Source organism: Diceros bicornis, chromosome 4 (assembly GCF_020826845.1).
Source record: "Diceros bicornis minor isolate mBicDic1 chromosome 4, mDicBic1.mat.cur, whole genome shotgun sequence".
Classification (NCBI taxonomy): domain Eukaryota; kingdom Metazoa; phylum Chordata; class Mammalia; order Perissodactyla; family Rhinocerotidae; genus Diceros; species Diceros bicornis.
The window spans coordinates 53,545,987-53,561,585 of record NC_080743.1 but is presented as its reverse complement, the minus strand read 5'-3'; the positions used below and the strand labels follow the sequence as shown (position 1 = coordinate 53,561,585).

The 15,599-nt window shown below is 46.0% G+C and overlaps 3 non-coding genes across 3 annotated transcripts; 1 reads left to right on the top strand and 2 right to left on the bottom strand.

Annotated features, from left to right (window-relative positions):
* Positions 1-1,260: 1,260 nt before the first annotated feature.
* TRNAN-GUU (transfer RNA asparagine (anticodon GUU)) lies at positions 1,261-1,334 on the bottom strand. The gene has a single exon. It is a non-coding gene; the product is annotated as a tRNA-Asn (tRNA).
* Positions 1,335-5,838: 4,504 nt separating this feature from the next.
* On the top strand, positions 5,839-5,910 carry TRNAE-UUC (transfer RNA glutamic acid (anticodon UUC)). The gene has a single exon. It is a non-coding gene; the product is annotated as a tRNA-Glu (tRNA).
* An 8,798-nt stretch (positions 5,911-14,708) lies between these two features.
* On the bottom strand, positions 14,709-14,779 carry TRNAG-CCC (transfer RNA glycine (anticodon CCC)). Its single transcript has one exon. It is a non-coding gene; the product is annotated as a tRNA-Gly (tRNA).
* Between the last annotated feature and the right edge of the window lie 820 nt (positions 14,780-15,599).

The following is a 15,599-nucleotide window of genomic DNA, read 5'->3' as shown; positions in this document are numbered from 1 at the left end:
ATGACAGAAAAATTTCCAATTGTAATAAAAATTATAAACCCACCAATCCAAGGAGCCAAATGAACACAATGAATGAGCACAAGAAACATGAAGAAAACTACATCTAGTCACGTTATAATTAAGTTGCTCAAATCCATTGAAAAGGAAAAAATCTCCAAAGCAGCCACAGGAAAATGACACAGTACATACAAAAAGCAAAAATAAGGATTATATCAGATTTCTCATCAGAAGCAGTGCAAGTGCGAAGAGGGTGGAGCAATATCTTTAAACGACTGAGGGCAAAAAGTCAACATGGAATTCTATGCCTCCACCCCCCAAAAAGTCTTTCAAACATGAAGGTAAATAATGACATTTATGGACACACAAAGGCTGAAAGACTTCATCACTAGCAGATCCACGCTACAAGAAATGTTCAAAGAGTCCTCCAGGAAGAAGGACACTGATACCAGATGGAAATCTGGATGTACACAAGGGATGAAGGACAAGGGAAATGGTATCTGCATGGGAAAATATGCAAGATTTTTCTTAGTATTTAAATCTCTTTAAAAACATGAGACAGATTAAACAAAAGTAATAACGATGGATTGTGGGGTTTACAACATATGTAAAGTAAAATGTGGGACAACAATATCATAAAGGCAGGCAGGGGAGAAATATGAAGAGGTATGATAGCACTTGAAGGCAGACTGTGGTCAGTTGCCCATGTATGCTGTAAGTCCTAAAGGAGCTGCTGAAATAACAAAGAGTTATAGGTAATAAGCCAACAAAGGAGAGAAAACGGCATCATAGAGGAACCATGTAAACACCATGATAGAGCAATTGCTCTTCCAGGACTCTACCCTATAGAAATACTAGCACAAGTGGCCAAAGATATGTGTACAGGAGTGCTGACTACAGCATTGTTTGTAACCATAAAGTCATAGAACCAACACAATTTTAAAAGTATATGGAAAGGGTTAAATAAATACTAGTCCAAACAAATGATGGAAGAAACTCCATCGTTAAAAAGAATTCAGAAGAACGACGATGTATCTACTCTCATAAAGATTTCCGTATTCCCAGAGACCTGTTTTCCTCCCAAGCTCTCTGCGAGGATCCGTGGTGATCTTATTTATAATCTTGACTTAGGTCCCCCTTTTGTGCACAAGACACAGAGAACAGGAGGGTGTTAGTGGAGGAGGCCTCTCTCCGCCTTTACATGAGAGGATGTGCAGAGTAGCAACAATTGCAAACGCTTCTATAATCCAAAAATACAAGACTCGTCCCTGGGTGGGCTCGAACCACCAACCTTTCGGTTAACAGCCGAACGCGCTAACCGATTGCGCCACAGAGACACGCAGAAGCCCTATTCTCGCCCCCAACAGAGAGCAAGCGTTTCTCCAACGCTAGGCGGAGCCACCCGCTTTTGCAGGACAGCGGCGCAGGCTCCAGAGCTTCGGAAAACCGGCCAGGTGGAGTCGACTCACCGTGTCCATCGCCTTGGAAACCCGTGCGTTGGGTGATTCCGAAGGCCCCGCCTTGCTCCACACCTGCCTCAGAGGCCAGCGCGGCGGAGACGCCTGGGGCCGCGACCCCCCCGGGCCTGAGCTGGGTGGGGCCCAAGGGAAGCCGAGCGTCCCATGGGCTCCGGTGATGGCTCTTCCCGTTTGATCCGCTTTCACCCAACTGTTTGCGCCGCTGGCGCTCCCCTCACTCCACTCGGCTTGGCTGCAGTCGGTGGGGGGAGGGAACCGGAAAGAGAGGGTAGGGGGCTGTGGAAAGGAGAAAACGGAAAGAGGAGGGAAAGAAAAGGGGGAAGCGTGGACCAAGACAATGTGACTTCCCAGGAGGCCTATGCAAAGGCTCGGGCCGGATTTGGGGAGATGAGAATTGTTTTTTTATTTGGTTGGGTTTTTTGTTTGTTTGTTTTTATCATGTATCAGAATTGAGAGGAACGAAGGGAGGGAAAAACGGAGAGTGTACATGGAGGGGAGAAGAATAGGAGTTCCTCCAGTTGTGCAAGAACTAAGCAATGTAATTGAAATGATACGTGAAAATGCATAGGGCAAGGGCGGAGGTTGTCCCTGGTACTGTGGCGCGCCGTGATTGTATAGTGGTTAGTACTCTGTGTTGTGGCCCCTGCAACCTCGGTTTGAATCCGAGTCTTGGTACTGTTGTCGGTCATACCTAGTATTTTGCTTTTACTTTCTGTTGAAACCCACACGGGGGTGCGCCCCCTACCTGGGTGCCAGAGAGCAGCTCTTTCCACCGGCCGCCAGGTCCGACGAGGTCAGGAGAAGGGAAGGAAACCCTACCGCGCGCTAACCTGGGCACGGGGACGTTCTCCATTACTGTGTCTGAACAGAAGTAAACTGAAGTAAATGGTTTATCCTCAGTGATACTCCAAAATAGGAGCTTCCTTGATGCCCTAACTGCTCAGCAAGGAGGCTCAAGTGGTACAAGTGGTGAAAAATGTTGCTTCTGTGTTACTCAGAATCTAAATGGTCTTAAAGACCAGATAAAATTTTTCATCAGGTAACACCTCTTCCGTAGACCTGTTTAGCTGGTTAAACCTTGGATCCTGGGAATCTTTGCTCTGGGGACTTTTTCAATCCTTGGCTATTGTTCTCCTCAGAGTCATCATATTAACCTCTCTGGTGCCGCGTATCCTCTCAAGGATTTTAAATGCCTGTCGGCAGCCCCTCACACGCCAAATGGTATCCATCAGGATCAAACAGCTGGAAAAACTAGACAATAACCTGCATAAATTATGATAATGGTGACTACAGGACCCTCAATCCTGCTGACTCAGCTAGGGGAAACAACAAATGTGTGATTCTTCAGCCTGATGACATCGACATTGGTAACTGAGAGTAACATTAAACCGGTGGAGCAGGCTGAGAACAAGACCAAAAGGGGAAAATTGTTAAAATCAACCAGAAATCGAGATCAGACTTGAAAATTTCCTGAGCAGACAAACCAGTTTAGTCATACAAACAAGTTAATTTAGATTATTTTGCAAAACAAGTGGAACTTAACTAGGGCCACTTCTTGTTAATGCCTCTGAAAATCATAAATGAAACTTAAACTGAACCCCCAAAATTGATATAAGGTAATCACTTTTAACAAACTCTGTAAGTAGTAAAATGCTTGTGTTATAACCAGTCACTGTGAAGAATGAACAGCCACTGCCTCCTCACGGTGTGAGCTGCTTTATAACGATATACCTCTGAGCCTCATTCCATATTCGGTTTGAGTGCTCCCAGTTCCCAAACTGTCTTTTTGTGTACAATAAACTTTTACTAATTACTATTTCAGTGACCCAGTGGTTTTACTTCTGCTAGTTCTGAACTTTTGGCAGTGCCTTAACATTTTCATCCGCCAGATTGGGCAAACCAGAGAACTCCACTTCATACTGTTTTTGTCATAGAGTCCCACTGAGGGTCCCCAACTTGCTAAACTGATCTTCCAGTGCCATGTTGCAAATCCGAGGCTGAGGGAGAGCTGACTTTTTCTGCTTATGAAAGAAGAGGAGGAAGAGGCAGCTTTACAGAGAGGGGAAAAAATAGGCTGGAACCAGAAAACCGATTTTAGCATCTGGCGCTGGATGTCATATTTTAGAGAAAGAGAAGACACTGATGAGCGTGTCCAGGGAAGAAGAACTTCAGTGGAAACAGCGGACACTTAAGGCCATTCTATGACCTTTTCCATTTGTTTATGTATAATTCTTCTTCCCCCTCTTTGTAGAAAAGGCACAGGTGAGCTTGATATGTTTGTTGTGGGTTTTTGGAATGCCCGCTTAAATAAAAATGCCTACCGTGTTTCAAATATTCATCCAGGAACCTACTAGACTTCTCTTAGATTCCACCAGCTGTGCATTAAGAGTAGAATGGACCCAACGTGGGGACTCTACCTGGAAAAGTGCAATTAAACTTAGGGGGGTGAGAGAGGAATGTGACGCTCTCAACACTAGTTGCTTTCCTTGCTGCAGAGGTTTTTGCGCATGCTTCACACTGGATGGATCCTTTCTTCAAATGAGAGCAATTGGGAAAATAAAAAAGTACTCAGTTGCATCCACAGAAATCTTGGGCAGGGAAGTTCAAGTACTAGGAGCGAGTGGGCGGACTGGGGATTGCCTCCTCACCGGTACCGGCCTATAGTCGTCCGCTTTGCCTACTTTGGCAAGCTGGAGACGGGACTCCACTCACCGTCAGCAGTCACGGGAGACCGCGGTTCCGGAGGAGGTCGGCTTCTCGGTAACTGTAGATCCCGAAACCTCGTAGGATTTTTCTTCTCTTCCCTTTAGTCTCTCCTCCGCCTAGGCAGTAAGAGAGGCTCCACCGCCTTTCTCTCAGGTCAGGACCCTTTCTGGCTCCCTCTACAGAACTGAAGTGGGCAGGTAGTTTCCCCGAGGTGTCCCTCCGGGCCTGGTTGCCCCAGGACGTAACCCCCGGCGGGCGGGACCAGGGGTGGGGGGCGGGGCGGGGAGCCCGGAAAGCTGCGTGTGGGGGTGGAGGTCGGGCACCGCGGGTGGGGCGCCACAATCAAACCTCATTCTTCCCGGTGGAACCGCGCACCTGCTCCTCGGGGATGCCGGGAGAAGCCAAATAAAGTGACCCCTAAAGCTTCTCTGTAGGCTGAACCGAAAGAGGTGTGAAGTTCCGGAAGGGGCAAGAGGAACCTCACGGAGCGGAACCAGCCCTCTGCCTGCCTGGCCCGCGTAGACAGGCTCAAACGAGGCTGATTTCGTTGGACAGAACCAAAGAAAAGGCCTACTGACAGAAAACCCCGCGATCTCGAGATGGAAGTCTCAATTCCTAACGTCCAATTGAGCCAGGGCCGAGAGTTGAATCGGCCCCTGCACCCTGATCAAGAGAGTCGTCTGCACTCTCTTGTTCCTGATCTGATCTCCTGGTCTCCTGATCAGAGACCAGGAACAGGAGCGACTGTGCACATCGCTGGTTCTCACCCCGGGGCGATTTGGGCCCCCGGTCCCCAGCCCCCAGGCCCCTAGTGTGACACTAGGCCTTGTCTGGAGACATTTTTGATGGCCACGCTTGGGGGCAGGAGAGACGGAGGGTTTTCCCCTGCCATCTAATTATCAAACCAGGGATGTCACTAAACATCCTGCAGTCCACGGGGGGAGCCCTCCCGCACAAAAAATGATCCGACCCTACTTATCAACACTGCCGAGGTTGAGAGAACCGGGTGTAGATCAACGTCCCACACCTGACAGACGAGAAAACACGAATTCCTGACTGATTGGATGTGGGGTCTGAGGGAAACTCCTGCGACGGAGAGAACGCCTAGTTTTTTGGCCTGAGAGTATGGAAGGGCCGAGTTGGCATCAACTAAGGTGGGAAAACTGCGGGTGCAGCAGGTTGCAGCGGGGAGATCCGGAATGCAGCTGAGGGCCGCCTTGAAAGGAGACTTGCTCGAAAGCGTTTTCCCTCCAGTCGTCTGTCTCCCTCCCTGCATCCACCTGAGTCCTTTCGGAGGCCGGAGATGCCGGGGTCTCAGTGCTCTGCCCCTTCTCACCCTGGGCGCCTCCCCTTCCACCTCCTCCCCGCCAACCTCGTCCACTCCCCGGCTCTGGCGACCTTCCCTCGGGTCTCCAGAGGCAGTTCTGAGGTGCCGCCTGGACGAGGCAGCTCGCTCTGGGACTGGTGGACCTGGCGGCCTCGGGGGCGCCCGGTGCGTCGCCCGTGAGCTCCTTTTTTGGAGAAAACAGAGAGGGAATGGCTTTACGAAAGAATTTCTGGTAAAACGGGTGACCCCTCCCAGAGGCCCAAGGCCTCCCGGAGCGCAGATAAAAATGTCACTCGTCAGAAGTGAGGAAGAGAAACGCTAGCATTCAGTTCCCTGGTGGTCTAGTGGCTAGGATTCGGCGCTTTCACCGCCGCGGCCCGGGTTCGATTCCCGGCCAGGGAATCATTTTGCGCCATCTGTCTTCTGTCCCCACGCACGAATCTTCCTCTCAACTGCTGACGTGTGGTGCCCTGAGCTCCTCGCACCGAGTCTTCCACTCCCACCGAGGAGCTAGCTCTGGGAAGGGAGACAATGGCGGGCCGCTTCTCAGGGCACACCGCTCTCGCTCATCTCCACGTCAGCCGCCCGCAGCAGCGGCTTCACAGGGCTGCTAAGCATCCTGCTCAGGTTTACACAGCCTGCAGAGGTTCAAATCCCCGCGGGGCTGCACCCGAGCCCGCGCTCCTTGCTGCCCCAGCGACGCGGACCAGGCTGAGTTCTCTGTAACGGAGACGAGGCCGAGCCGAGCCGGGCCGTTGGTGCGGACCCCGCAAATGGGCCGGTTGCCTGAGCCTCCCCAACCCAGTTCGCAGGTAAAACGCTTACAAGGCCTTCGGAAAGAGGTGGCTGGAGGCGATACCCACGCGGGTTGAGGGGAAGGCGAGGGCTGTCCCGTTTGTAGATCAAACGGTGGAGGGAGCTGGCGTTCACTCACCCAACAAAGGCAGCACGTGAAATATGCACAAAAGGGAAAACTGTCGCTGCTGCCATAAGCAGAATGCAGGGGTCAAAATCGGCGCCAGAATGTCAAAACAATGGTACCACAGTCAAATCCCACAATTTCTACAACGGCTGTTGCATTTAAACTGTGTAGACTCCACCAGACACTGCGCACGTTCTCCCTTTTCCCTTCCACACTCGCTCCGAAAGCCTATTGGGATAAATGTTGCGTCCACTGTAAGGCAAAAGGAGAGCGAGAGCCTGGCGGTGATGTGGACCCAGCTACAGAGGCAGCAGGTGGAGCTTGGAGTATGGAGATGACACAGCGCAGCGGCTGCCGGTAGGTCGGTGGGTCAGTCGGTCTGGAGCTGCTGCTGAAGGCAGTCAGTCTAGTGGGCCCCGAGCATGGATTCTCTGTGTGTGTGGCGTGGGGGACATCACTTGAATTCCTCTGCAGAGAGCAGTTTGGAGGAACAGCGAGGGCGGGGGGGAGGGGAGGACACGACACTGAAGGAACACTGGAGAGATAATGGGCTGCACTGTGCTTGCGGGGCATGAGCTCCTACTTACCTGGCAGGGGAGATACCTTGATTGCCACTGGTGGGTTACTCAGGGTGAGGCTTCTCCATTGACCCCTGCACTTTCCCCACACGTGGGAAACTCGACTCCAGAATTTGTTAGTGGGGAACTGTGCTCACGCTCTCCCCTCACATGCCCTGGCTCACCACAGACTTGAGTGTTGTTTCCAGCTCTCCTCGGGACATGGAGAACGCCTGCATGGTACTCCTACTGAGCCTCACCAAGCCTCACTGAGATCTTTGTCTTTACATGTTAAGTTTGGTTCTTGGCAGAAAGTCCTGGCTCTCCATGTCTGCGCACCATTGCCGCCACGGAGTGGGGCTCTTTGCTCTCCAGGCCAAGTGGTGTAGGGCAGGGAAGATCCTTCAGGCTCATTCCCATGGGTTGAGAAGGCATCTCCACAGTCTCTTTGGGGACAGGATGGAAGGAGGCACCCGTTCCTGGAACAAGGAGGACCGAGGCCTGGCTTCTCATGGAAGCTCCTGGGCCCAGCACACCCTCTCCCTGCCTGGACTAGCCAGCCACTTCTCATCTCTCATCCGGCTTCTCCTCTCCCTCCTTCTCTTCCACCCCAGGTAGGTTCTCAGGGACAGCGAGGCCCCCCAGCCCACAAAAATGACCGGCCCGCCTCTCAAGTGCTTGGGGAGGTAGTTGGATCCATGTTCTCGAGCAACAGGAGGAGAGAGAACCCACGGCGGTAGAGGCAACCGGTTCCCCAGCTGTTCCTCTTCCCTCAGCCCATTGAGGGGCCTGGCTCAAGGGCCTGGAATCCTTGCTCCTCCACGAGGGGCCTGTGTTGCACGAGGCCCATGTTGCTGGCCAAGCTGGCTTCTCTCTCATTGCTCCTCAGGGACCAGCAGCAATATCCTGTGGGGTTTGCTCTTAGAAGAGACACCCGGGAAATGCTCCAGCAGAAGCTCGAACTCTGCTCACTGGACCACTTCGGAGTGACGCTTCTGTCAGTCCATCCTTCCCTTGAAGGGCCTTGGAGAGAGGAGAAATGATCTAAGATGTACTCTTCAGCACCTCTTTTGAGGCAAGAAGAAAGAGGGTGCGTCTTCCCAGAAGGCGGCCTGAACGTCTGTGGTGGCAGAAAAGCTTGTGGAGCAAGAGCGCCCTCTCTCTGCCAGGGTTATCCAGCTGCTTTGGACATCTCACTTGGCTCACTTGGCGGCTCCTCCTTCTCATCCTCCTCCTGATCTTCTATTCTGGTGTCCCTTGAGCGCCTATCTTCCTCTTGCACCTCAGAACCTCTCACTTTCCACCACAGATTACACATTTCCGTGGGTTGTGCTGAACTTCAAATAAGGAAATGTATGTAAGGTGTCACAAATGCTCAATAATTGTGATTTATTATTTTTATCAGTAACGTCATCTGAATCATCAGATTGTCTAACTCTTTTTTAACAATTGCACTTTCTTGTCTGAATATATTAATACACATTTAAACATTACACAATCTTTGAGTAATAAATTGGTTGGGCTATTTTATTATTAAAAATAGTACTGCAAGAGAATATTCTGTATTGCAGAGATATATTACACATATATTCTTGGCAATTCTGTGGGATAAATACTGTCCTCTTACCCATCCTGTAGCCAACCTATCAATGTTAAATATCTTTAACAAAATTTTGCCGACAGTCAAACCCTCGAGGGCAAATTTCCTTAGCTTGTTACCATCTCAGTTCAAAGATTCTGGACAATTGGCACAATATCCTGGATTAGCTGAAACTGAGACATTTTTTTCTCTCTATTCTATTTTCTTTGTCTGTTTTCTTCTGTTCTTAGGTCACAACTTCCTAATAAAATGGTTGGCAACACAATGTAAGTACATCACTGTTGCTTGGGAAATGTTAGTGCTTCCATTGTTCACATGCTGATCTACCCAATATTGTGCTTGGAGCCAGGGAAGAAGAGATCTGCTTTGTGCCCCACTCTGGCCCTCTTCTGGCAATGCTTTCTTCCATTAGGCAAGGATTATGCGGAGCCAAGAGAACAATCCCACATGAAGCCCATGTCCTCCCTCCCCCATAGGCCTGTCCATTGTACAAAGAATCCCAGAGCCCCTTACCCAAGTGTCTTTTAGCCCATGTGTAAGGTTTCTGGATCTTTCTTCCTTGCATTATCAAACTGAGGGGAAAATGTACCCTTTTTTTGTACTCAGACCTAGGGCTTGTGGGCAGTGTGGCATCAAGAGGCTGCTTTTCAGAGAGATCTAGTGGATAAAGCATGGATATGCTGGAGGTGCAGAACACAACCTGGTTCCAGCAGGCCAGAGGGCAAGCTTAAAGAGATGTTCTCTCCATGCTTCATTTCTCTGGTGTGTCACTCCAAGAAGTCCAGGAATTCTAAATTCATCCTTGCCATCCAAGTGATTATAAAGGTACAGTTTTCAAAGTAAGAGAATACAATCTATTTCAATTTAAGAGGTTTTTTTCCCCTAAGCTTGATTGGTAGCTTTAAAAATATAGACTAAAGGTATATGGGAACCTTGCCACTAATATTTGCATGTGCCAGTGCAAAAAATAAAAACAGAGGCATCAAAGCTTCTTACACTCTGAGGTAGATTGTGAAGATCACTTATTTCATCATCTGTTCAGGATCCTTGAATACCAGGAACACAGATGCTGAGTTTTAGTCCCAAGCTAACTTGCGAAGTCTTATAGGAGATCCTCACCACGTTAAGGTGGGACCCCAAAGTCCTAAGCCCTCAGGGGTAAGGGTGATCTGATCTAGTCCTGCCCCTTCAAATCCCAGGACTCTTTGGAGATGGCAACTTGGCAATACAAACAGTATAAGGAAAAGGAAAGTTTAAAAAGTCCATGAGAAATTGTGGCCACAGACATGACCTCTAGTGGATTTAGCCTTGAGTACACATAGCCTGAGTAGTCTGGGAAACCTTAAGACACTAACTTAGTGTAGTGTTCCCCAAATGGTAACAAACCCCAAGAGCCTGTCAGAGGAGAGTATGTTCATCCTAGGGCTGTAGAGGTGCCCACAAATAACATTTCAAGAGAATCAACTGGTATCTAGAATTCAGTTATAAAACATAAGAACAAAATCTCATGGATCTGGAATTTTAGAAACACTTCCATCAATCCTTGTATCAAAGCACACATGAAAATGGAAATTAGAAAATATTCTGAATCAAACAAAACTGAAAATACTACATATACTTCATAAGGTGCAGCTTGATGGAAAAAATAAGAATAATAAGAAGTTTTCACACATTGAGGTGTATGGGGAAGCAATTCTGCTTTAAATCTGATTCAGCATAAAACTTGTTTTTCCCAGAGCAGGCTGACTTATGGCCCACCGAACATGCATTGTACGTCTGCTTCAACCATTTTCCCAAAGCAAAAAACACACTCTTTAAAGATAGGGATGTAATGTCTCCCTCTTTCTGATGCCAATACCAGAACTTCTTTGAAGATAAGCTTTTCTTCCCATAAAACTAAGATCAAGTTGACCTACTCTGTATGTGCTAAACTTTAGCAAAACATCTCCTTGTGACTTTGGGGGGGGCGGGGAATTGTATTCCTGTCATGCTTTATGTATGTTCTTTGCTCTGAAATGGTATATAATCATGCTGTAAACCACGCTTCCCTGGAGTGCTGTCTTCCGAAGAGAGTACTTCTAGGCTAGTCCTCAGCTCAATAAATATCATTTGCCTCAACAAGCTAAAACATTCTTTAGAGGACAATACACAGCTTTAAATGTAAATTATGAAAATTAGGGCTGATGGCTAATGAGCTAAATCTCCATCTCAAAAAGTTACAAAAAGATAACCACCACCACAAAAGCAGATAGGAGCAGAAATTATATATAAAAGCAGAAATTTGAAAATTAGAAATAAATTTAAAACAAGAAAAAGTAGGTGGTTGGCTTTTTGAAGACTACTAAAACTGATAAAACTAGTAAGAGGGAAGAAGGAAGTCGTTACTACTGAACTCGTAGATATAAGAAAACAATAAATGAACATCATAAATACATATATACCAACCAATTAAAAATTGTAGAGGACATGAACATATTCTAATCATGATTTTAGGGGGAAAAAATGGACTAGTCCTAAAAGCATTAAATTTTTTAAATCAGAATTCAAAAATCTTCCTGCAAAAAAAGCTCAAGGACCAAAAAAGTTCATTAGAAGAGATGACTCCCAAGCAAATTCTAAAAGAATTAAAAGATAGCACATTTCTCCAACTTATTTTATCAGTTTAGATCGAAACCAAAAACCCAAAAAAGGCAATGTGAAAAACAGAAATTACGAGCCTCTCTTATTGATGCATATAGCTGCAAAGATTCTTTAAAATACTGAATCCAGCAATATGTTAAAAATATATCATGACAAAAATTGGTCTTATACTGGGAAAACAGTTGATTATCATTAGAAAATAAATTAATCTAATTCACCATATTAACATCTTAAAGGAGGAAAATCATAATCATTAAAACACAGACAGGGTGTTTGAAAAAATTCACCATCAGCTTATGATTTTAAAAAACCTCTTAGCATAATAGGAATAGAAGAGAATAGCCCTAATCTGCTAAAGGGTAGCTTGCAAAACAAAAGCAAACAAAAACTCTTCAGCATACATTATAGTTGGTGATAAAATACTGACTTTCCCCCTACCCTTACCAATCAGGAACCATCAAGAATCAGGCAAATAGGTCTACTGTGACCACTTCTCTTCACCACTGTGCTGGAGAGCTTAGCCAGTGAGGGAAGGCAAGAAAACCTAGAAAAGGTTTAAGAAGTGAAAATTAAAAATAAATACTATAAATATTTACATATATGAAAGGTAAACTACCAAAATTCTTAAGAGAATTGAGTTTATTTGGTATATACAAAAATCAAAAAATCAGAGAAAGTGAGCCAAATTGAGGAATCAAAAAACAAAAGTTATTTAAAACATTATAAACATTCAACAATTATAGCATATAGTTCAATCACATGTACTGGGCAGGGATAAGGGGGAATGAAACATGATCCCTACATTCACTGTAACCAAAATCATTTCAATGTGGATTAAGCACCTAAATGTGAAATGAAACGTAAAGTGATTTTAGTTGGTATCATATAGCAGAGTATTTCCATCATCTCAAGGGTAAGCAGGGATTTTAAAAATAAGACAAAAAGACTAATTCTTAACGAAGAGACTGATCAATTTGACTATATCAAGAATCCCTGTTCATCAAAACACAGAATAAAGAGTAAAAAGACAAGTCACAATTTGGGTGAATGTATTTGTAGTTGGCATAATCAACTGGTACTGAAGACACTTAATGAATTCTTACAAAACAAGAAGAAAAAGACAGAAAGGCCTATAGAAAATCACCAAGGTCTTGGGGAAAAAATAAAATCTTACAAGATAAAATCCAAGTGGCTAACAAACACGTAATGGTGCTCAAATTCAACAAGGGATATTAAAAATGAAACCCCAGTGAGAGAACATTATAGATGGACAAAAAAAAAAAGGAGAAGAATTAAGTGAGAGTGTGGGATGAGGTAGAAAGTTATGATCTGGTAAATCATGGCAGGAATTGATTAAAGGACTAATACTATCTTACTTCTTCATCTGTGTGTAAGCTACACAGGTGTGTGCATTATAATCATTTGTTATATTGTACAATAGGTTCTGTGCATTTTACTTTATATCTATTACACATTTTTCCAACTTTCTCACCACACACAATGAATCTTCTGGCAGAGAGAATGTTGTTGAGATTCCAAGATTTAGTTTCAAGAGAAAGGCGTGGAGATTACTCTTCACTACAGCCAAGGACAACCCTATGGAGACAGGCCCGTGGAGCTGAGCTTTAGGATGATGTGAGCTCAAAGAATACTCTACAGGAACCAACCTGTAATTGAAAATAAAAGCTAAATCCCTTTATTTGTATTATTTGAATACTCTGAAAAGGCTATAGGCCAAACCATAACTATTCAAATCTCCCCTTTGTTTCGCCACTGCTGATTTCATAACCCACAGCTCCTCTTTCCTTCCTCTCCTCCAAGCTCTCCAACAAAATTCTCCCACTGTCCTTGCCTTGTGGGTCATCTGCGCGATCTCACCTTCCTCCAGCTTTTTCATTGAAGGAGAAAGAGGAGGAGGAGAAAAAGGAGGAGGAGGAGGAGGAGAAGAGGAAACGGAAGCGGAAGCGGAAGAGGAGGAGGACAAGGCTGAGGAGGAGGAGGAGGAGGAGAAGGAGGAGGAGGAGGAGGGGAAGGAGGAGAAGATGACCTGAATATGCAGGAAGCTTCTCACAGGCCAGGAGTGGGTAAGGAATAGCGTCAGAGGCAGATTTTATTTTCAGCAAACAGTAAAGGGGAAATTGGAGGACATTACAGTCTTTGAAAACTTGACTCTATCGCGTAAGTAATCCAGCATTTTCCTTTACATAGATAGAACTCCTACTCCTCCCAACCCCCACCATCTAAATCCTGATTTCTGTGTTTAGAGAGAAATATTCAAAAACAAGAAATTGTGTATCACAGTTCAGAATTTATTCACTAAAATTTCAGATTTCCAAGAGAATTTAAAAATAAAGAAATGAATAAAACAACTTCGACGGTTCCAACATAGTACCGCCATTGTTTCATACTCAAAATGCAGAAAGACAATCTCAGAAGAGGGAAACTCTTGAAATTGAATAAATCAAGTGTATTTTTAAAACAGAAAGAATAAAAACTCGCAAAATGTCACTGATGTTCGATTTGAAACTACAGTTCGGTAGGGGAATCCTCCCACGATTTTTGGATGAAAATTAATCACCCGTAATGTCTCTAACGTCGTCATCCCCGCCGCCTCCTCCCTCCCACCCCCCAGCCGCCCCCCCCCCCACCCACCCAAATCGCAATGCTTTCGAAGGAGCGTGCAAGTGGCATAAAACAAAACCGGATAAACAGCTCCCAGATTCTGTAGCTCGTTTTCCCTTCTTAAAAATACAATTTTCGGGCTCACACCTGTTGACACACATTGCCAGATACACGGAATCCTTCCCTGAACACCGATGGGCCCACGGGACACGCAGAGGCGCGCTGGCTGACGACGTTAATAAATTCGATTCACGGTGTCTGGTGTATAGACCCCAGGGACCTCTCGCCACCTCTGCGCGAGGCCCCCTCTCCGCAGCTCCCCTGCAGTCCACGCGGGTTCCTCTCCACACGCCTCCCCCGCCACTGGGGTGTCCTCCGGGCCCCCCGTGGCTGTTCTCCTTCCGGGACCGTCATCTCTTGATCCTCGCTCCACGGTGAGATGTGGCCCAGCGGTCAGCCGAAGGTTCCGCACGCGAATCAGTGACCTGATGGCTCTTTGTGTTCCTGACATCTTCCAGGAGACAGGCTGAAAGTAACAATGGTCTTAGGTCCAAATATTCAAAATCGCAGACCCACCGGAAATACTTTTGGGTTGAAAGATACGAATTTGCAAGCAAGGTGGTTACTATGCTGCAAACCAAAACCTACTCCGCATACGCGAGAGCCTCATGGCCCCAGGCGAGTCCCAGTCTAGATCGACGCCTTACTGTGCTCTGCTCAGAACTGAATTATGGCTTATTAGTTCTCCTATTCCTACTCCTGGTGGCCAGAACCACGAAATAACCAAACTTGCTCGTACTACAGGCAAGCAAGGAGGAGGCATGAAAGGACACGGTGGATAAAACAGTATTAGCCTCAGTGCATTGGCCGGGAATCGAACCCGGGTCACCCGCGTGGGAGGCGAGAATTCTACCACTGAACCACCAACGCTTCCTGCTGCTGAGGTCCAGGCTGGATCTCCAGAAAGATCTCTACAGAGACTGAAGGCTGAGAGGTGGGGAAACAAAAATTGCTACAATAGCCTTACACAGTTGTCTTTGGACAGAGCTAACAAACAGGCACTGGAAGCAAAGGCTTGGGGAGGAGACTGACTTACATAAGTCAACAGCATAAAGTGGGGACATCCAAACTAAAATATCAAAATATCTGTTTTTGTCAGCTCACACCCCACAACTCTGAAAAAGGCTCTTTCCAACTGTATAACAGACCCCTGCAGAAAAACATCGGAAATTCATCCAGATACCTTGTTTATAATCCTGAACCACCAACTGTCAACCTCAAACTGTTGCCTTAGAGAGTCTGAGAAAGTAATCTAACTTGCTAGGTTAGGTAAGTAAAATTCTAATCCAGGGAAGAAATATGAAGCAGAAGCAGAATTAGATTGAAATTAGAAGAAAGGGCCAGAATCAAAATAGAGATGATAAATACATTTTGGTCAATGGAATTAGTTCTTTGTAAATTTTTTTTGTACAATAATAATGACTCGGTCTTGTAATCACGATAACAGTAGTATGTGTCTGATTTTTAAGGTGCTCAAAGCATTTGGATGGATGTGTGATAGATCATAATTATTAAAATATTAATTAATATTAAGTTTGCAATCAATATTTAATTGTTTGGAAGGATCTAATCTCCTAAATTGAACTCCCTGTTGTGCTGAGTTTTAGCATTTATGACTCTGAGATGCATATGAAGCCTAGGCTTTAGTGTATTTGTTATATAAGTAGCAGACTAAGTTTTCAAAAAATAT